The sequence below is a fragment of the Rhinolophus hipposideros genome (assembly GCF_964194185.1).
Source record: "Rhinolophus hipposideros genome assembly, chromosome: 3".
NCBI classification, from domain to species: domain Eukaryota; kingdom Metazoa; phylum Chordata; class Mammalia; order Chiroptera; family Rhinolophidae; genus Rhinolophus; species Rhinolophus hipposideros.
Genome location: NC_138049.1, coordinates 55,654,314 through 55,676,531, shown reverse-complemented (window position 1 = coordinate 55,676,531; position 22,218 = coordinate 55,654,314). Strand labels below are relative to the sequence as shown.

General features: G+C 35.7%; 1 long non-coding RNA gene across 1 annotated transcript in view; it reads left to right on the top strand.

Moving 5' to 3' along the window:
* The window catches only part of LOC308494108, an 84,451-nt gene extending 68,027 nt beyond the window's left edge, over positions 1 to 16,424 (top strand). Inside the window, exon 3 of the long non-coding RNA XR_013992867.1 lies at positions 16,353 to 16,424. This is a non-coding gene — a long non-coding RNA (uncharacterized lncRNA). The remainder of the gene's footprint in view (positions 1 to 16,352) is intronic.
* Positions 16,425 to 22,218: the final 5,794 nt, after the last annotated feature.

Sequence of the window (22,218 nt, the reverse complement as noted above, 5' to 3'; positions counted from 1 at the left end):
ACTTCTCTTGTTGATAAGCCACAGAGTCTATGGTATTTTAAACAGAAGCCTGAAGTAAGACACTCAGATTCTTCCACTTTTAGAAGAGAAGGATACTTCAGATTTAACTTAATTTGTTTTTAATTCAAGTTTATTGGGGTGAAAATTGTTAGTAAAGTTATATAGATTTCAGGGGTACAATACTGTATTACATCATCTCTAAATCACTTTGTGTGTTCACAACCCAGAGTCAGTTCTCCTTCCATCACCATATATTTGATCCCCTATACCCTCATCTAGCACCCCCCACCTCCCTTTCCCTCTGGTAACCACTAAACTATTGTCTGTGTCTATGAGTTTTTGTTTCTTCATTTGTTTGTTTTGTTCTTTTGTTGTTTTCGGTTTTATATACCACATCTCAGTGAAATCATATGGCTCTTGATTTTTTTCCTGTCTGACTTATTTCGCTTAGCATAATAATCTCAAGATCCACCCATGTTGTTGCTATTGGTACTATTTCATTTTTTCTTATGGCAGAATAATATTCTATTATGTATATATACACCACAGCTTCTTCATCCAATCATCTATCGAAGGACACTGGTTATTTCCATGTCTTGGCCACCGTAAATAAAGCTGCAATGAACATTGGAGTACACTCGTCTTTATGGATAAATGTTTTCAGGGTTTTTGGGTAGATACCCAGGAGAAGGATTGCTGGGTCATATGGTAATTCTGTTCTTAATTTTTTGAGGAACCTCCACACTGCCTTCCATAGCGGCTGCACCAATCAGCTTTCCCACCAACAGTGTATGAGGGTTCCTTTTTCTCCACAGCCTCTCCAACACTTGTTATTGTCTTATTGATGATAGCCATTCTAACTGGTGTGAGGTGATATCTCATTGAGGTTTTCATTTGCATTTCTCTGATAATTAGTGATGTTGAACATTTTTTCATATGTCTATTGGCCATTTGTATGTCCTCTTTGGAGAAATGTCTGTTCAGGTTCTCTGCCCATTTTTTAATTGGATTGTTTGATTTTTTGTTGTTGAGTTGTATGAGTTCCTTATATATTGTGGATATTAGCCCCTTCTCGGAGGTGTTATTTGCAAAAATCTTCTCCCAAGATTTAATTTATTGACTTATTTATCCATAGGTGGACTTTTATCTGCATGGCATTCTGCACCCAAATTAGGGGAATAATTTGTGTTCAAGACAGTGAGCCCTCCTTATGTATGCTTCTGATTGATGCACTTTTAGTACTCAGTCTCCCATCTGAATCTGATCACATCTTAGCTGGTATTTCTTTGTTTCCAATGATCTAAGATTCTAAAAAGGAAGTGGGATCCCCCCCCTTTTTTTTTTTGGCTCTACCTCCTCTTCACTTTTCCTTGGAAATATTATCCCTTTTCCATTTCTCTATTTGCTCCACATCTTCCAGAAATATATTACAATTTCTTAATTACTGAGGCCCCTCACCTGTTTCTTCATTTATGAGTTTACATCATTTTTTCTTTTTTTCATTTTAATGGAACTCAGGTAAGTGGGGAGATGAATAGATATATTTACACTTTCAGAAGATTTGTACCCATTTGTGGGGGAGGCACTGAAGAGAACACAGAATTATTACATTAGGATCTTTACTGTCCTATTTAAAAATATAATGACATTTGCTTTGGGAAGACAGAAGTAATTTTAACAACATTGAATCAATCATTTTTCATTAAAGACTGTTGCTTTCGAAATTTTGGACTTATATAAGTAAAACATAAAAACTGTTACAATATCATTTTATAAGCATACATATTGCAGTTTTTCTTGGAAAGTGTTCAAATGAACTATAATGTGTACAATGTATCTTTAGATGTGAGGCATTGATATATTATGGATCCCCAGAATTATTTCAGAAACAATCAAAACAATACATGGAATGTCAAGGGATCTTAGGGATGATCTAGAAGGAACACGTTTTCATTTCATGGGGAAATCAAGAAGGTGATGCAAAAGGAAACTGATGACCTAGGCATCTACCCAGAGAAATCCAAAACTCCAATTCAAAAATCTGTATGCACTCCTATGTTTATTGCAGCACTTTACACAATAGCCAAGATATGGAAACAACCGAAATGCCCATCGGTAGATGACTGGATTAAGAAGCTGTGGTACATTTATACAATGGAGTATTACGCAGCCATAAAGAAGAAAGAAATCTTATCATTTGCAGCAACATGGATGGATCTAGAGAACATTATGTTAAGCGAAATAAGTCAGAAAGAGAAAGACAAGTACCATATGATCTCACTTATATGTGGAATCTCAAGAAAAGAATATGTGAATGAACTAATCAGAAACAGTTTTGGGGACACAAAGAAAAAACCGAGAGTTGTTAGATGGGTGTGTGGGGGGGTTGGGGATAAGGGGAAAGGTGAAGGGATTAGGAAGCAGCTGGTAACCACAAGATGGCCTCAGGGTTTTTTGAAAATTAATTTAGGGAAGGTATTCAATAATGTTGTAAAGATTTTGTTGGGTATCCGATGGACATGCGTCCTATTTGGGAGACCACCTCAGGGATACTGTGGATACCTGATCATGGCATTGTACACCAGAAGCTAAACATTAATGAATGCCAACTATAATTTTATATATATAATGTGATGGCTCGGTGTGAGGTCAGAGGGATAGTGGATGGGGGGAGGGGGGTTCACAGTGTGAGGGATATAAATGATGAACGTCTAAGTATTACCTTGTCTTGTACACCTGAAACTAATAAATAAATTAAAAATATATATATATCAAATCAAAAAAAAAAAAGGAAACTGATGTTTTGCTAGATAGTTCTCTGCCTTAAGTATTTACATGACTCTTGAAAAAAGAGTGGAAGGAAATAATACAAGTGTCCAATCTATTTTGTCAACTGAGAAATTCAGAATATACGTCCGTATATTGTAGTGGATGTCATAGTTTGACACCTGAAAATCATGTCTGGATATAGATATGTAGATATAGCTATATACCTTGGATGCCAAAAAGATGTCTACAAGTGGACACTTTGGTCAACGTTGTTCAAGCAGTAGTTCGCCATAATCAGAAGTGTTTGGAGGCTGATGGTAACCACTTTGAGCTCCTATTGTAATTACAGAAGTCAAATGTGATTTGTGTTCATCTTTTGTTATCGGTGTATATTGAGCATTACAATTTTAATAGTTTTCCTTTCTTAAAATGTGTATACTTTTTTTGGCACCCTCTGTATAATGATATATATATATATATATATATATATATATATATATATATATATATATATATATATATATATATATATATGACATACACACACACACATACACACACACTGAAAATTAAGTTCGCGAACTCATCCTAGAAACAGTGTTACATACCTCATTGCTGAATATCACTACAGTCACCTTTAAAGTACTCCCCTTGGGAAGCTATGCACTGATGCCAGCGCCTATCTATTCTTCAAAGCAATTTTGGAACTCTTTTTCTGGAATGGCCATCAGAGCTGTCGTTATATTACGCTTGATGTCCTGAATGTCATCAAAATGTCTTCCTTTCAATATTTCCTTTATCTTCAGGTAAAGAAAGAAGTATTTGGGGTCCAGATCAGGTGAGTAGGAAGGGTGTTCCAATGCAGTTATTTGTTTACTGGCTAAAAACTCCCTCACAGACAGTGTCGTGTAAGTTGGTGCATTGTCGTGATGCAAGAACCATGAATTATTAGCAAAAAGTTCAGGTCGTCTAATTTTTTACGCAGCTTTTTCAGCACTTTCAAATAGGAAACTTGGTTAACTGTTTGTTCAGTTGGTCCAAATTCATAATGAATAATCCGTCTGATATCAAAAAAGGTTAGCAACATTGTGGCAAAAAGTTTGCTAACTTAATTGTCAAAACTCATATACATATTACCTATATATACTACTTAATCTTGATCTGAGAAACTACATTTTTGTAAACTTTAATAATTTAAATGTAAGTTTAAAACCATCTTTGTGTCATCTGTGAAATTTGTGTTAAAATACAGTATTTAGTACTAACTTTTGCTGCATTGACAATGGTTGTTAAGTTTGGTTAAGAAAGAAAAAGGTATGTAATATTTTTATTGTAGATGAAAATAATTCAGAGTAATTTCTGTCATCACAACAACTTCAGAAAACATAAAAGTATTATGAAATTTATTTTTTATTTAGAACTACCTTGAGAAGAGATATCTGATAAAGGAAATGAATTATGACTAAGTTCCAGAATTCTTAGCTTATTGCTTGGGGACCTTTTCATTACGCCTTAAGTGGAACTTTAAAAAGATAAGTGCAGACATAAAGAAAACATGAATAAAAAGTTTGGCTTGAGAAGGAAAAAGCAATGTATCCTTTTTTCATGTTTTCTGCTCATGTTGACGAAGACCTAAAATGAATGATTCCCTAAAACTTTACATTTCTTGATTGACAGAAAAATATTAACATTGGAAATCTTTGATAGTGATGATTTAATTTGAAACAAATTATGCTAAATTTTTAAAATTCTGAATTATGAGAAAGTCTCATTTCAGGAAACACAAGAATAACCAAAAGAGAAAAATGTTATATGCATAAAAATATAATGGATTATTTTTGACAGTGATGATTCAGAGTTTATGACAATCCTGACAGACTGAAGTTTATCTTTAGCTTTTTGCAAAAGAAGAAAATAAGGAAATGTAAATAAAATGATAACCCAATTAAAAAACTTTCAAAAACAATCAATTCTCTACACTGTTATAGAAACACCTGTGACTAATCATTCCCCCTTTTTAAGGAGAGAATTGCCTACACGCATTGCATAGGGAAGACTTAGAATCATTGAGGAAGAAAGTGAAAGGCCATGGGAGACATTACCTTTACTTGAAGTCGTCCAGAGGCCAGAACCCTCAGCTTCTCAAACAATCCATTACCATTTTTAACACATTCCGAAGAAGTCCTTTCTAATGATGTTAGTAATACCTTTGATAAGAGTAAAATTAATTTTTAGAAACATGTTCAACCTTCCAACATCTGTTATAACGAAAGTAATTTCTTCCCAGAGGAGAAATTGGGAAATCTGGGAGAAAGTAGGTAGGAGGAAGCCACGTGAGACAGATGCGGACCAACGGGAAGGGGGGGTGTGGGAAGGGAGACTGGAGCAGGAGTGGCAAAAACATCAGAGTGGGAGGTTTTACCGAGTTTTGATATGAAATGTGAACTCCATCTTCATTAATATTTTAAAGATATGAAGGATTGGGAAATAATTTTCACTAACTTTTGGTTGCAACACTCAGCAGTCTGCACCTTCTCCAGCTTTCCTTCTGAGGTTGCTTATTTTTTTTATGGAAAGACAAGAATACTTAGACTCTTTATCCATTAGGGATACCATTCAGCCATGGTTTAAACAACTGTAATAATATAAATATCACTACCTAGGTTGTTTTCTTTTTTAAATGCATTGTACAGGCAGGCTATACTAGTCATATTTTTGCCATGTGTCTTTAAGATAGTCATTTCACCAGTTTGTTGCACTTTTTTTTGTGGTGTTAAATAAGGACCTAGAACTTATCCATAAATCTCACTTAATAATATATAAGGATGTCACTGAGGCCCTCAAAAAGGAGATGACAAAACAGAATTAAATGTTCAAGGATTTTATTAGGAGAAATATCTGTGTGAACGAAAACAGGAATGAAGCTGGGTAAAAGTGGGATGTTAAAACCACAATGCAAACTTGACCCTGAGTGATGGGAACAGGGAGGGGACATTGGTTGGCATAGCCCTGCAGTCTAAGGGAGGCTCAGAAGGCTGTCAGAGAGTGCTCTAGAACCAACCAAAGTTGTCACATAGAGCAGTCCCCTGTCTCCCAGGAATGGGTCTGCCATTGTATTCCTGCCACGCTCAGGCACCGGAGCAGCCCATAGAACATGTGACCTGAGCACTATGAGGCTATGGATTTCAGAGCACAACACCTGGGGTCCTCTATGGACCCCAGAGGGCTCAGTCATCCTCCCTGCAGTGGTCAGTCAGACAAGATCGGTCTCATGACCCCTCGCACCGTTCAGGTCTATTCCTCCACAAAGGTCTAGGGAAAGCTCCTCTGTGGTTTCCATAGGCCCTTTTTCCTGAGTGAAACCTACGAAGGGGGAGGTTAGTGAGATGAACAGCCCATAGTATCCATCTCTACTGTTGATACTTGGGCTGTAACAAGTACTTATCCTCTCCTTGCTCTACTCTTCATTCTGCATTCCCTTCATCCTCAGTGATGCCCTCAGCATCACTGGTTTGCCTGGTGGTATGAAGCAAACCTTCATTCTTTGTGGTTTGCCTGGCGGTATGAAGCAAACCTTCATTCCTGAAATATCTGAACCCTTGATTATCATACCCATCACAGTCCAGATTGCTTCATATGACTGCTCATATTTACAGTGAGGGCAAGACAGCACTAGGATCCAAATGGATCACAAGGGTTCAACATTCTTTCCAGCCTGCCACTCTTGTGCAAACAGCCTTACATCATTTTTCTAATCAGAGTCAATTACCCCCGCCGGTACAGTGACTCCTATTTTCTCCTGTTGGTCGCTGGACACCAGAAGTCCCAAGTTTCCAGATGTTAGCCATAACTTATAGCTTGATTGGACCCTTGATGTGCCCCAAAGGACATAGAGGTTAAGATTGTAGGACAGAAAGCACGAAATCCTCCAATGAGTCATTAACGGACACTCTTTGGTTTTTGAAGCCATGTATCCTTCCTATTGAGGATCAAAAACCATATTGAGGTCTCTGATTTGATAAACATACTCCATACTTTCAGAGTGTTTCCTCAGCACTGGTACCCCCGTTGCACATTTGGAAGGCTATTCTAGCATTCTATGAAGCTGGCTGACTTGAGTGATGCAGTACCATGTTTCCCCGAAAATAAGACCTAGCCAGACCATCAGCTCTAATGTGTCTTTTGGAGCAAAAGTTAATCTAAGACATAGAATGCTAGATTACTCTTATCAAAGGTATTACCAGCATCATTAGAAAGGACTTCTTTGGAATGTGTTAAAAATGGTAATGGATTGTTTGAGAAGCTGAGGGTCTGGCCTCTGGATGACTTCAAATAAAGGTAATGTCCCCCATGGCTTTGTACTTGTTTAAAAGAGGAAGAAAGCGAAAGGCCATGCATACTCCTATATGCCCATCAACTGGCCTCTACCCAAGACCTCTTTGTCTCTGGTGTTCTTGTTTTGTTCCTTTCAGACTACCATGGTGAAGCCATTGATCATTGCCCATAAACCTACATGTATTCCCTCCTGGGGTTCTCTTTCCACACAAAATGGATGACCAATTTCACTGCTCATATGGCTCTGCCGTTGGGAACATTGGTGTCATTGTTTTGTATTGTTTTGTTTTGTTTTCACTAGTTTTTTACGTTCAACCCTGTATGTGGCTACAATGCAGCACTGTCCATACTTTACTTGCACCGACATAGTGAGGCAACCCATCCACAAATAAAGCTCAGACTTTTCCCTGCTCTTTTAGATGGTGACGCAAGAACTCCCATACAACCATAGATACAAGGCAGAGGAGGGACATTGGTATAACTGTGCTGGGTGACATTTCGTCTGAGCTACTTTCTCATGGCTGGTGAACTCTGTCTCTGCCTGTCTGATATTGTGACTTGTTAGGTACAACAGAATCCAGATCATGATGGGCAGTTTCAGATACCTGTCCAATATGTGTTGCATGGTCTTCTGTGCTTACTAGAGCCCAGTGACACACAGAGATGTTTCTCAAAGAACAATTCTCTACTGCGCCTTATTCTATAAATACAGGAGCCTGTGTTGTGATTCTTCCAGTGGAGCTCACCATACGTTCCACATTGTACCTTTTCCAATGCTATAGGGTCTGTTGAATCCTCTGACACTATAGAGTCAGAGGATATAGGGCCACTATATGGCCCAGACGCTGGGGCTAGTTGCATCACAGCCTGAACTTCCTACGGCGCTCTTTCTTCCTCCTCCATTTGTTGTTGTTGTTATTGTTGTTTTATTTTCGATGTCAAGCAGCAACTTTGCTGGATTCCCATCTCTTCTGCCTGTAAGAATAACAAGCTCTGTTAACCATTTCCACAAGTCCCTTCAAGTTAAATCCTTTGTCTCTCCAACTTTGCCTATAATCATGGTAATGGAAGCCACCTCTCACTGACAGTTAGGTGCTATCATCTATTTTCTATTAAGTAAGAGGAGAGCATTATCACAGTGGATGTTAAAGAGCCAGATCTGTAACTTCCCCTCCTACTATCATTCCTGGCCAATAAAGAATCATCACTGAGCTTCTTATTTATTCTGGTGCTGCTCTTACCCGCACACTCCTGATGGTGTTGACAAAGGTATGTCCTTTTAAGTATTTTGGCTCACAAAACATGTCATTCAGCATGCTCACTTCTGTCAGTGTCATTATTTCTTCTTATGCTATCCACCAGGGAACTATTTACACTCTTGTTTTGCTGAGAGTTGGCCATCATGTTTCACAAACCTCTAAAAACCCCCCAGCAGCAAGTTTGCCCTACTGCCTGGAGTCCTTGCTACGATATTACATTTGTTGTCTTTAGAAATGCATCTAAGACAATGAATTCTTGCTTATTCAGCCGTACATTCTGCTGCCCTTCACCAAACACCCTCAAAATTTAATCCAAGGAGTCCTCCCTTCACTCTTTCCAGAATATGTCAGCGAGTTCTTGCAATTTTTAAAGTAAATAATCTCATTCCTCCCTTATTAATCCCAGCACACTCCCAGCCAGGTTATGCTTGAATTTAACCCTGTTTATTGGATTGGCATCCAGAAGACGAATGGGGGCAACTTCTGAGGGGGTGCCTATTGTCTTGTGAGGGAGAAGCTTCTGTATCCTCCTTTAGCCCAGGGGAGCTACTAGCCCTCCCTAAGGAAAGATGAGCTATCTTTGCAAGCACAGAGGGTTCAGGGGGCGGCCAGCAGGTTGAATAGTCAACACCCTAATAATTATCCATTCAAATTTCTTTGCCCCATTTTTCAGAATCTTCGGTTTTTCCTAACAAGGCCCTTATCTTTCAACAAACCTGCCTTGGCTGAATATTCACGCATATCTGAAGCTCTGTGACTAACAATTAACTCTTCAGTCTGTCACTTAATTGTGTTTACCCTTCCACTACAGGTGATAAGGGCCTCTTTGTAAGCTACAACTGAGACTCTCTGGTTCACACACTTAGCCATAGATTCCTAGTTAACAACCCTCAGTGTCTTTTTATCCTTCCAAAAAGCATTCCACTCTACTGTCTTTGTTAATGTTGTTTCCCCCTATCTTTTAAACGTCTACATCATTACACCTGCCGTAGCATTTTGCTCCATCAGGACATTTCCCCAGCTCATCTACGGTGCATTCTTTAGTAATTCAACTGCCACATTGTGCCAAGGACTATCTGTGCTCTACATACTAACAAGGATGAGGTCACCTTCACCTGCCTGGGGGTGGATGAGCCACTCCCAAATCCCCACCTTACAGCTCATTTGCTCAGATCAATTTCAGTACCACTTGTATGGTTCTTCCAAGAAGTGATTGAACATGCAAGTATTTTATTACAGACAACACCTCTTTGAGATAAAATGGTGAGGGAAGAGCTTCAGTTTGGGAGCACCTTCAGACTGCAATGTGAATAAAAACGAGACAGGGAGAAATGTCCTCGACAATGATACTGTCTAAAGGAAGTTTCAGCAGGGGCTTTATAGAGTCTTCAAACCAAAGTCAGCCATCAGAGGAGTCCCATGTCTCCCAGGAAGAGGCATCACTTAAATATCCCCACCGTGCTCCACCATTGGCTGAGAGCAGACAAAGGGGAGTGTGGCCTCAGTGCAAATGCCACAGTGGATTCACAGTGCAGCACCTGGGTCCCGTGGTTGATTGTACTTCCCATACTGGGAAACACACAAAGCATATTCTTATGGCTTTCACACAGAGATAAGTGTTTACTTCTAAAGTCCGTTTCCAGTTCCCTCCATTTTGTTCCTTGTTGGTTATAATTTATGAACTTAGCAATTGTCTTCTGATTATTTTCCCTATTAAAAATAAGTGGAAACAGCAAGGGATTCCCAATCAGAAGGACCTGAGTAAGTTGCTACCATACTATAGCATGACTTAAAAACAAGTTAGATGACCTCTCTGGCTTGTAATTTCCTCATTTAAAAAATAATGAAGTTGCAAGCTTGTGTTGAGAATGAATGAAATCAGGTTCTCAACCTGATATAATATTATATACTAACTTATTTGTTTATTGTCCCTCTTCCTGTTCCCCTTCCCCATCCCCATGTGCCTTCCACTGAAATATAAGATTCATGAGTCTCAGGGGCATTTCTGAATCGTTTACTGCTCTATCATCAGCACCAGAATGATGCCTGCCATGTAGTAGGCACTTAAACAATATTTGTTGAGCAAATTACTTAATTTGTTTAGCTCAGTATTTAAGATACAATAGGTTCCAGTATATGAAATCTCTCATTTTCTCCCATAGTCCAAGCAAGTATATTTTCTTCCTATGTATTATATTGTTTCCTATGTACAAGCCAAGAATGAGTTTCCTGATAGAAAAACGTTCAGGGAAATCGTGTAAAAAATCTCCATAATGGCCAGAGATTTTTGATGCCATTTGAACAGTGTTGTGAAAATGTTGGATGTGGATAAATCACAGATCGTAATTTTGGGTGTTTTATTTTAGAATTTAATCACTTTTAATTTTAGATTATGACTGAATATTAGGATTATTATTGACATAGAATGTTTTATTTCAAATATATATATCTTTGAATATATATATATATTTGAAATATATATATATTTTTGAAATATTTCAAATATATATATATATATATTTTTATTTGTTTCACCATGCAACAAATACTCATATTCCAGGCACTGTGCTAGACTTGCAAACTTGCACACATTCATAAGTAAAGTTGGCTCTCCAAATATTTCTGACAGGCTTTGTTAAATAGTAAACTAAAACAACAACAACAACAACAAAACATAAAACAAAAAACAAAAAAACGACAAGTCATGATTAGAATTCCATTCTTGACGCAGAACTCGCCTTTATTTGATAAAAGTGTATGTTGTTGTGCCTAGCCTTCCGGCATGCCCAGGGCCCTGATTTTTCAAAGGACTGTGAACTTTCTCTCAGTAGCATATCAGGGCACAGGAGTCTATCTTAGCAATAGTAAACAAGTTCTTGTCAAGTGTGTGCTATAATACAGAGTTTGAGCAGAAAGAAAATCAGGATAGCATTGTATATTATGAAACCCACTGAGCAGGGACCGTGTCTAATTCTGTGTTCAGTACTTGATTTTTAAATGAAAACAAAAATGAAACAATTTCATTTCTGACTGTAGGAGTTTCTCATTTGAAGAAAAATAAGATTTTTATCAGATGATTGTCAAAGACTGCAATGTAGGAGTTTGAGACTTAATTTAAAAATTACAAGATTTTGTGTAATAACTATTCACGTCATGTTCCTGATTGGTTTAACAAGTTTAATACTTTCCCTTAAATATATAACAAATGTTATAAACAATTTTATTCATTGTAAAAATGAATAATAGACAAATTGATAACAGTATTTATTAATTTAAAAATTGATTACAACTTATTTAAAAATGAATAAAGTTTTTCTTATTTCTTAGTAGTCGTATGTATATTATTGTAGTGAGGATACAAGATTTTGCCATTGTTAAAACCTTTTTCTCAGGATAACACATTTTATTAAACTAGCTTCCAAAAAAATTATGCTTTAAAAAAACTTTTCATTACTGAATATTATTCTATTGCATACATATATCATAATTTGTTTATTCCTTCACCTGTTAATAAACATTTGGGTTGGTTCCAGTCATGGCTGTTATGTTGCCATGTTTCTAGTTCAGCATCCATAATCATTTGTTTACATGTCTTTTTGTGAACATATTTTCATTTCTCTTGGATGAATACCTAGGAGCAGAATTACTGTTTGTTTTAACTTTATAAGAAACTCCAAATTGTTTTCTAAAGTGGCTCAACCATCTTATATCGCTACTGAAAATGCATGAGGTTTTGAATTCTCCTACTTCCTCACCAACCCTTGATATCACAGTTTTTTTTTTTTTCAGTTGTAGCTATTCTGTTGTGTATATAATGATATCCCATACTGACACAGGCAACACCGTGGACAGATATCAAAAATTTTAGTTCAGTGAAATGATCATGTACAAAAGCGTATATACTGTATGATTCCATTTATATGAAATTCTAGAAGGCAAATCTGCTCTATAGTGGCAGAAAGCAGATCAGTATTTGGTGCCAGGAATGGTGCTAAGGATCACCTGCAAAATAGCATAACACAAAGGAACTTTTGAAGATCATGGCAATGTTCTGCATTTTTATTCAAATAGTTGTTTCAGTGTATGTATTTGTCAGAATGCATCTAAATGTATGCTTAAAACAGGTGCATTTCATTGTATGTAAACTATAAATCCATAAAATTGACATAATAAGAAACATGTCAAACCTCTTTTCATTACTAGCAAAAAGTCTTAAACATATGTGCTTGCTATTAGGAATATAAAGTATTTTTAAAAAGTGAAACATGGGTACAGGCAATTAACAAAATCAAGCACCGTGTTTTCCAGGGAAACGCTGATAAAAGCTGTCTGAATATCTTGCATTCTAACAGCCTCAACTAACTTCTTACACCTACAAGAGTAAAATTCTGATCAGATTATCAGTTGGATCAGGTTCAATATTTCTAATTTCCCCAAATCTGAATATTTGTTAATAATTATTAAATTGACACCTGTTCCTTATAAAAAGCAAAGTATGGGAGAAGATCTTCCATCATTCCACCATCTAAAGACAATTATTGTTTGTATTTTGGAGTATTCCTTCATTTATAATACAATTTTTACATCTCGGATAATATGTTAAGTGCTATTTTGTAAATGCATTTTTAACTCAATATTAAATCATTAACATTTTCCCAAGTCATTAAACATTCCATAAACATCATTTTAATAACTGCATAATAGCTCATCATATGCTTGTACCATAATTAATGATTACTCTTTTAATGACACTTAGGGTTTTTTCCTAAAAAGCAGACACATTTCTTAGTCCATTAAATGTTCTCCAGAAATTTTGTTGAATGAATGAATGAGTCATAAACAATATTGTGAAGAACACATTTGTGATACCATCTTTATATTTTGTAAGAAACTTTAAGATAAATTCTCAGAACTAGAATATTTGTGGGGGAAAAAAACACATAAAAAGGTTAAAGGTTCTTACTCATTTGTCAGAAGCTTTTATCTTGATATAAAAGACAAATGACACTCTATATGAATTTTCAAAAGTTAACCAAAGTACATTATTTTTAAACGTGTTTTAAAGAATTATGGTTCCTTTTTAACTATTTCTCTTAATGGTGTACCATTATGATCAATGAAAGATAAAACGCTGGCCGTTTTTATGTATTTCTTCTTCAAAATAACGTTATGTTAGTCCCCTATCTAAGACCATCTTGATTTTAGATCATCTCCCATCCCACTACATTTATTTAAGTACAGTTTCTAAATTCAAGACTTTCTGCCTTGACTGTAGCTTCTGCAGCTGTGTTTTACTATTACTGCCTTCTATCATTCAGTTTGGTCTTTTTAAAACTTCTTTCCCACTCTGGAACTCACTGAGTAACAGATACTAAGAGAACATATAACTAGTCTGTTGTGACGAGGACAACAGCATTGACACTTTTTACTTGGTGCTCTGCTCTACATTAATCTGCCCTGGTTTATTTTCCCAATGCAGCATCAAACATTAGGCTCCAGTCTCTTTTTGTGTTGATTGCTCTTTGAATATATTTCATGAAGTCATACTTTCCCATTGCTGACAAGGGCAGGTCTTGGGCCTTACCAAACACATTTCAGGGCTTGCTAATCAAGCTGGCAATAAAGGCAGCGAGAGTGTTGGCTGATGATCCGGCTCCAGAGCTAGAGAACTGCGCCGTGCTGGCCCCTAATCCTGCCTGTTCTGACTGATTCAGCCCTTAGTCTGCAGGGCGCAATGAGCCGGGTTTGGAGATACAGAGCTGGAAAAGGATTCTGCCTTTGCCAAATTGCTGCCAGAACATTAATCCTTGGAATGCTCCTAATTTTGAATGGCATTTTTCTAGTTTCTCCATTTCCAGTTCTTTTTCTTTATAATTTGGGGCAGTTGCTTAACATAAAATATTGTGATTTAATTTTAAAAGACTACTTTCCTGGGCTGAAATCTCCCTTTTTAATACTAATCAGCAAGCGAAATTATGTCATGCACCTTACTACATAAGTCGTACCCAATACTTACATCCATATCTACACTGGTATGTGTTCTTGGTAGTTTAGCCATCATAAGAACTAAAACCATATGCCCTATATACCGCCTGACTGGTTTTTGCAAAGATGAGTCTGAAAAAGTAAAGAAAATGATTGGAGCAACTGAAATGATTAAGTAACAGCATCTCAATAATTCACATATGTTTCAATTTAGGATGGAAAGTTTATTCTTTTACTTCTTTGAACAGAGTTCAGTAATTGTGTTTTATTGAAAATTTAGAATTTTTATGTAGATTTATAAAACCTCTGAGAAAAATATTGGCTCACTGTTACCTTCTGGTGTATGTATTAACACTGGGGTACAAAAACCTGAATGTTTTTGAGAAAAGACTCAAATATTTTACAAGGTCACATTGCTGGCATTGACAGTAAATAAAGCTGTGATATCTTGAAAACCAATTTAAAGCTTTTTCAAACTAATCAATATTGTTCTTCAATTTTAAAAATGTGTTTTGCTCCATTACAAGTAAGTTGAGAAACAATGTGTGTGGTTAGTCAAAAAGGATGGCAAAATTCCCTTGGCAGCCGCCCATTTCCTTGATTCCTTGCTAAGCACTTGACGAGGGCATGTCAGTGCTGCCAGCTGAGGAAGGGTCAAAAATTTGGGGGGAAAAGGTATTGCTTAGACGATTTCAGTTGATGGTAGCAGAGCACTGAGGCCACTGACCCAGAGGAAGGAAAATAAGCCCAACAAAGTGGCAAGGTGACCTGACATATTTCGCTCTCCCTTTTATATTCATCTCCTTTCAATTCACATTGAATCTTTTCTTTTTCAATGATATGGGGAAGGACTGTTGCTTCTGGGCCCTAGAAGGACTCGAGTCTAGAAATGCCTGTGGAATTTTGAAATTTCAAGACACGATGAGAAGTAATATTAGGCTAGTGTTTGGGATAGTTGATGATAAATTCTGACTTCTGTCAAGAGGTATAAGTAAAATAAAGTGTACAGATGAATTAGAAACAATGAAACACATATTTTTTGGTTTAATATTCTTTGACTTTTATTTTCCTGCAAACATTTTATTTTTCCATTTTTTATTTTTCTCTATTTTCTTCTGATTTCTATTTTTCCTCTCCTCTTTCTTGCTCACTAACACACACACATACACACACACACACACACACACACACAATCACATTTCCCTCTGAATAAAGGAAAAGGTCTTATATACTGTTTTGAGGTTATTATTTCAAACCTATGTTCATTTTAAGGAATAGAAGTTGCCACGTTTTGAAATATTCCTGGAAAAATAGCTATAATTCATTTTTCTACCTGATGTCTACCACACAAAATTGAAGTATTTTTATCTTTCGTTGTATTTTTATATATATATATTTAAAGTAACAATCCTCTATCACTATGCCATCAGGAATCATTAAGTGACATTAAATACTTTTGGAAAATATCATAAAGAGTAGATATTTCACTAGATAATCCTAATAATATTTTTGTAAGTTATGTAGTCTGCATTCTACTAATGCTCTGGAGTATTCATGTAGATAATAGGGAGTTAATTTACGAAGTATTGAGTTTAAAACCACTACACCACATTACATTGCTAGAGTAGTATCAGTACAAATGAAAAAACTGTTAGAGTATCAAGATACAAATGGTAGTGAAAAGAAATGTCATGATACACTGTGACGAATGGTAATGTTATGAATGTCTTTGGTATATTCTAGCAATGAAAAGAATTTGTTTTTTGTAAATGAAATAGACACATTTAATCCACATCTGTCAGATTAAGGCTTGAACAGCTAAGGAAAAAAACTAAAGGCAATGATTGTGCTTTGTTATATTTATAGGGAAATGTTATATAGAACAATTTGTAAGCTTGCTTCTTTTTTAATTAAATGAGAAATACCAGTTATTTTTCCATAAAACGGGCTTTACTTTTATATTTGACATTTATTTTGTACATGTTTCTTTGTTTTACTTTTCAGGCTCAACTTTCCTACATAATTAAGAATTTGCAGCTTGGGGAATGCCAAGTACCACATCTGCACTGAAATCAATTACCTCTGCTTGGTAAGTGGGGCAGAAAATATTCGATAAATATTTTTATCTGCAGTAAACTCCACTGTCCATGTTTTATCTATGATTTTATTGAAGACTCTTAAGAAAATTTCTAAAAATAACTTAAAATTATTTTGCCCAACCTGCTTTCAATTTTGACAAGGCAGGGAACTTGCTTTCATGGATATGTTTAATCTAGTGTACTTAAAACCAGAAAGTTGGGTAAGCTTCCATTCTTAAATAAAACAAACAAACAAACAAACAAACAAAAAATGCCTTTAGGGCAACCGAATGGCTCTGTTGGTTAGAGGGCGAACTCTCAATGAGGTTGCTGGTTGCCGCCTGGGATGGTGGGCTGCGCCCCCTGCAACTAAGATTGAAAACTGCGACAGGACAACGACTTGGAGCTGATGAGCCCTGGAGAGGCACACTGTTCCCCAGTATTCCCCAATAAATTTTATAAAAAAGAAAAAAAAATGCATGCCTTTATATAATCCTTTTGAATCTGGTACTTGAACTTTTCATCAAAGTAGAGCTCAAAGCAAAATAGTTCTAACTGATCATAGGAAAAAATTAAACCTCACTTGTCTTAGTCTGTTCGGGAGTCTACAACAGACAATTATAGACTGGGCAGCTTAAAGCAACAAAAATTTATTTTTCATGCTTCTGGAGACTGGGTAGTCCAAGATCAATATGCCAGTAAATTTGGTGTCTGGTGAGCACCCACTTTCTGTTTCATAGAGTCATTTTCTCTTTGTGTCTTTACCTGGCAAAAGGAGCAAGAGAGATCTCTGGGGTGTCTTCTATGAGGGCTTTAATCCCATTCATGAGGGCTTTGCCCTCTTGGTCAATTTATGTCCCAAATGCTCGGCTTTCAAATACAGTCATATTGGGGATTAGGTTTTAATATATGAATTTTGAGGGGGACACAAGCATTCAACCTGTAGTATCCTCTTTCTTGCTTTTTCTTTCATCACTTTATTTTCTGAAAATCAGGAATTTAGAAAACCAGTACATCTTATCTCAACTGTTCATCACATCTTCCTTAGAGAGTAAAAACTTCGCAAATACCTAAATATAGTTTTTTTTATTATACTTGGTCCTCAGCCTCTGTTTTTCCTTTGGAATTTCTGTTAATGATTATTTTTTAATAAGACTGAGTAATATGTAAATAAAAGTGGGCTGCAATTTTAACTTTGATAAGAAGAGCTCAGTGTATAAAACCCCTCATTATATTGTTGTCATTGGTTAAATCATTTACAAAACCTAGAATAAGTATAAAAAGCATTTAGGGAGACTCTGGAAAAAATAAGTCCAAGAAATTAAGATATTGAAATAAACTATAAGAAAGCAAAACAGAAAAGACATAAAATGTAAAAGAATTAATACTGAGAGCTAATTATTCATTCAATAAATAATTATTGAATGTTTTATTATGTTCTAGATTTTAAACTATTTTCACTTCATATTGACAATTTTACTGATATTAAACATTTTTCTTATATCAAAGTAACGGTTCTTTGTTGTAGAAAATTTCTAATATAGAAAAATGCCTAAAGAGAAAAATTTAAAAAGCATTAGTAACATCCTTGAGTATGAAGCATTGCTAACATTTTGTATACGAGGTCTGACAATTACATTTGCGAACTCATCCTAGAAAAAGTGCTACATACCTCACTTCTGAATATCACTACGGTCACCTTTGAAGTACTCCCCTTGGAAAGCTATGCACCGACACCAGCACGTAGTCCTCCCTTCAAAGAAATTTTGGAACTCTTTTTCTGGAATGGCCATCAGAGCTGTCGTCGTATTACTGTTGATGTCCTGAATGTCATCAAAATGTGTTCCTTTCAATATTTCCTTTATCTTTGGCTAAAAAAGAAGTCACTGGGGGCCAGATCAGGTGAGTAAAGAGGGTGTTCCAATGTAGTTATTTGTTTACTGGCTAAAAACTCCCTCACAGACAGTGCCACGTGAGCTGGTGCATTGTTATGATGCGAAAGCCATGAATTGTTCGTGAAAAAGTCAGGTCATCTATTTCATGCAGCCTTTTCAGCACTTCCAAACGGTAAACTTGGTTAATTATTTGTCCAGTTGGTACAAATTCATAATGAATAATCCCTCTGATATCAAAAAAGTTTAGCAACATTGTTGCAATAAGTTCGCAAACTTAATTGTCAGACCTCATACATTCATAAAACACTTGTGCAAGGATATACATAGCAACTTTATTTGTGACATCTAAAACTTGCAATCAACCAAATGGCTCATAGTATATGAGTTTGTGAACAAACTGATATATTCATATGATGGTTTACTATTCAACAGTGTAAAAGCAACAAATTACTGAAATATTCTAAAAAATGGATGAATATCAAAAAAATTATTTTTTATTTTTTGATTTTTTGCCGAGAAGAAGCTACATACAAATTGCCAGACATAAAAAGTACTTTCTCATGATTTAATTTATATGAAATTCAGGAACATACAAGATTAGTTTATGGTGGTAGAAACCAGAACAATGAGTGTCTCTGGAAAGGATCACGGGAGAACTTTTTGAGGAAATGGAAATGTTCTACAACTTGATTGAGGTTGTGGTTACATAGATTTATGCATTTGTCAACCAAAATATGTATAAACCAATGTGCCTCAAATAATTATTTGCACAAGCAAAATAGCCCCTAAAGAAACTAATAAAATATGATAGTGCAATACTATATAACTCAGTGAGAAATCAATAGGTTACAGATATGCACAGCAATTTAAATGACTTTCACAACATGATATTGACTGAAAATACCATGTTACAGAAAAATACATGGAGTATTATTTATAATTAATATATAAGTTCATGACGAGTTAAAAAATATATCTTACACATAAAAGTGAACATCATAAAACTATGAAGAAAAACCATAAAACAGTAAATCCAAAATTCAGGGAAGTAGCTACTTCTGAGTTGGAAGAAAGGAATTGTGCATATAATGAAATGTAGTCTTCAAATGTTTTGAAAATTTTTTTTTTCCCCAGCTTGCTGATGGACCCATGGGTGTTTATATTCTTTTACATGTGTGACGTGTTTAATAATTATAAAATTGGGGAGAAAAATCACCAGAACAATATTGTTTTATGGCTGAATTTTATTCAAACCCAAGTCATTCAATTTCATTGTGATTAAAATTGTTCCAAATTGTAAACAGCAGCAGAAATCTACCCCAAACCTGATAAGAACAGTATAAATTAGAAAACTATGAAGTCATCTCATTTATTAGTCTTAGTTAATATGGCAAACATGTTAATTCTTCAAATATTGATTATTAAATTTAATGAAATTCCAGTTAGTACCCAAACAGAACTATTACAGGAATTAGACAAAATGATCTTACACCGTATACACAGGACTAAATAAATAGGATATAAATAGGAGTAATTAATCAATCATTGGACTGCTGTAATACAACATGTACAAAGTAAAATCTAGATGGTTTTGAAAAGAGTCTGTGCAAATATCTTAGAGGTTACACATACTGCCTAGTTTTCTGAGAGAGGCCTTATTAAACAAGAATGGAAATCCAGTTGCCAGAAAAGAATAGATAAGCATGTTTAATAATATAAAAATGGAAACTTTAGGTAGCAATAGATTTCCAAAACTTGAGAGGCAATATAAATAGAGAATAATAGAAGTGAGGATATTTTACATTGTTTGTAATCAGGCTCACTAGAATATTATATATTAGCTTTGAATAAATTATTTAATTATTATAATTAGATGAATGCTTTCAACTCAAATGAAGTCAGTATTCATTCATTTAAGTTATTTAACAAATATATTTCAGGCACCTAGTATGTTCCAACACTGTTCTAGGTGCTAAGGATATAACCCTGAATAGAACCAAAGAAGGAAAAACTGTCCTCTTGCAGCTCACAGTCTAAATAAGTAAAATGAATAGACAATCAGTGAAATACATAATAAGTAATAAATAAAACATGTGTTAAGGAAAATAATAAGTAAAATATATACTATGTTAGCGATAAGTACTGTGGTGAAAAACCAGAGTAGTGATATAGGAAATAGGAGCTGTGTGTGTATACAAAATTTTAGGTAAGGTGTCCAGGCAATTTCTCATTGAAAAGGTGACAGATGACTACAGATGACTACAGACCTGTTGGAAGGGAGAAAACAAGTCACGTGACTGTTAAAGTTGAGAGTACTAGAGGCAGAGGAAAGAGCCAGTTTGAAGGCAGTGAGTTGGGAGTGCGTCCGGTTTGTTTGAGGAGGGCATGTAGCTACGGGTGTGATGAGCTGGACTAGCAGGGGAGGGAAGGATCAGGTGGTAAGATCAGAAAGGTCATAGGGACCAGACCAGATAGGGCCTTACCACATTACGAAGTTTGGAGCTTTTACTATGAGTAGGACAGGGAATTGAAGCATGAATGTGTGATAGTATATTTTGCCTTTTCATGGAATTCCTCTGGCTGCAGTTAGGCATAGACTGTCAAGGGGAATGTGAGAGCAAGGAGAGCTGTTGAGAGGCATTTGTAATAATCTAGGAGGGAGTTAGTGCTGATTTGTCTTAAGGCAATGATGGATATGAAAACTGTCAAATATTAATTATATCTGAAATATAATGGATAATAGAGTTGACCAATAAATGTGGCAAAAATAGAGTACATTGGTGAATCAGGTTTGGTATAGTGGATAGTGGCAAAAACTTCATTTGCGTGGTCTCAAATGGACATGGGAGGAGAGAGTGAGAGGAGATATCTTCAACGCAGGAATTTTGGTGTAAAAAGGAGAAAAATTATGCAGAAACTGGAAGGCGAAATGGGGACAAGAGATGGAAAAGCTGTAGAGAGAAAAGAAAATTAGTGATAAGAAGTAAATGAAAGAATTGTTTGAATAATGTAATTGATTAGACCATATTTGATGCAATTTAATGGGCAAATGGAGAAGTTGGCCTTACATAGTAATAACAGAAGAAAAGGCAAAAATATATAATCACAAAAGCAGGTTAATAGAATTACAAAGAAAATGGAATAAGCTTGTGAAAGTTCTCTTCTACACCTATCTAGTTTCTTGGTGAAATAGAAAGCAAAGTCATTGCTGAAAATGAACATGGGGAAACTAACACTGGAGAACTGTAGGAGAATGAGGTATGAATATGTAAGTCATCGTTTTGGGTGATGGAGAGAGTCAATGACAGTATAGTACCATCAAGCGCTCAGAACACAAAATTGAAGTTTGTGATCATAAATGTAAAATGAGTTCAGAAAGCATCGTGCGTGTGTGTGTGTGTGTGTGTGTGTGTGTGTGTGTGTGTGTGTGTTTCTTCAGCTTCATTCAGTGCAAATGTAGATGCCAGAACAGGCTGAGTTGGATTTAACCATGTTGATTGTTTGCCATCAGGTAGGATGAATCAAAAGAGGAACAATAGTTGCAAGTATATTTAAGGGAGTAAATATAAGTGACTCAGGAAGTTAGCTGTGTCAGCACGAAAGTGGGGATATAAGGGTGATGAGGACCATGAAAATCTGGTAGAATCAATGGATTATAGGTCCTCTGGGGTCAAGAGTTATTGAAAATAAGTTTTAAGAGAGTGAGCTGAAACATTATGTGTTGTAGTTACAGACTGACAAATTCATATGGGGATATAAGAGAAAACAATTGGAATTCTCACAAAGTTTGAAGAGAAGATAAAAATAACAACTATACTGAGATTCATGAAAATTCCAATTCAGTAGTTTGTTTTCGACATTAGTTCCAAGTGACAATTTGTACAATATTTAATTGTG